Genomic DNA, 1,346 nt, shown 5'->3' with positions numbered 1-1,346 from the left:
TGTGTTTTTAAAACTTTGGGTTCCAAATTTTCTCCCTTCCTCCCTCCCCACCCACCCTCCCTGAAAAGGCAAGCAACTCAATATAGCTTATACATGTGCAGTTATGCAAAACACTTCCATAGTAGTCATGTTGTGAAAAACTAACTCTATTTCCCTTAATCCTATCCCGCCCACCCATTTATTCTATTCTGTCTTTTGACCTTGTCCCTCCTCAGAATTATTTGCTTCTGATTACTCCCTTTCCCAATCTGCCCTCCTTTCTATCAGTCCCCTACTCCCTTGTCCCCTCCCCCCCCCATTTTCCTGTAGGGTAAGAGATTTCTATACCCAATTGAGTGTGTATGTTATTCCCTCCTTAAGTAAAATCCTATAAGAATAAGATTCACTCATACGCTCTCACCTTCCCCCTTTTTCCTTCCACTGTAAGAGCCTTTTCTTTTCTGTTTTTTTTTTTGTGGGATAATTTACCCCATTCTACCTCTCCCTTTCTCCTTCTCCTAGTATATTCCTCTCTCACCCCTTAATTTTATTTATGTTCAATTTTTCAAGGAATTATTTTCTTCAGTCAATTTTTGTCCTTCATTGTTCAAGCTGTTGAATACCTTGTGCATACCTCTTATGTCTTTTCCCAATTTTTCTTCTACCTCTCTTATTTGACTTTTAAAATCTTTTTGAGCTCTTCCAACAAGGCATTGGGGCTTGAGACCAATTCATATTCCACTTTGAGGTTTCTCATGTAGACATTTTGACTATGCTGTCCTTTTCTGAGTTTGTGTTTTGATCTTCCCTGTCACCATAATAACTTTCCATGATCGAGGATCTTTTTTTCTTGCTCATTTTTTGGCTCTTCTATGGCTTTTAAAGTTGAGCTGTGCTCCTGGGACATAGAAGGCACGGTCCCAAGCTTCTTGTGCTGGGGACCTAGTAACAGGCTTTATTCCCTGGGGCCTCAAGTGCTGGCAGTTTGCATATTGTGCTGGGGTGGCCTGACATAGTTGTGCCTGTTGTTGCCTAGATACCAGGGCTGGCAATTTGCCTTCTGTGCAGGGGCTGGAGGCCTCACAGCTACCCTGCTGTGCCACTGGCCTGCTGAGCCAGGACCAAGGAGCCTCAGGTGCTGATATGTGCTATGACTGAGTCTTCTACTGGCTTGCCAGACACCGTCTACATCGGGCTACACTCCCCTTTTGCCCAAATGAGACAGACTTTTGCTGAAGTCCTTCTAAGTTATCTTAAGCTGGAAAATCATTTTACTCAATCATTTTGTAGGTTCTGTCTCTCCAAAATCCATTTAGAGGCTTGATTTAACATTATTTCCAAGGGAAAGTAAGAAGAGCTCAGGCAAC

Source organism: Vombatus ursinus, unplaced genomic scaffold (assembly GCF_900497805.2).
Source record: "Vombatus ursinus unplaced genomic scaffold, bare-nosed wombat genome assembly UNPS02000582.1, whole genome shotgun sequence".
In the NCBI taxonomy this organism is placed as follows: Eukaryota; Metazoa; Chordata; class Mammalia; order Diprotodontia; family Vombatidae; genus Vombatus; species Vombatus ursinus.
This window is presented reverse-complemented; position numbering follows the sequence as displayed.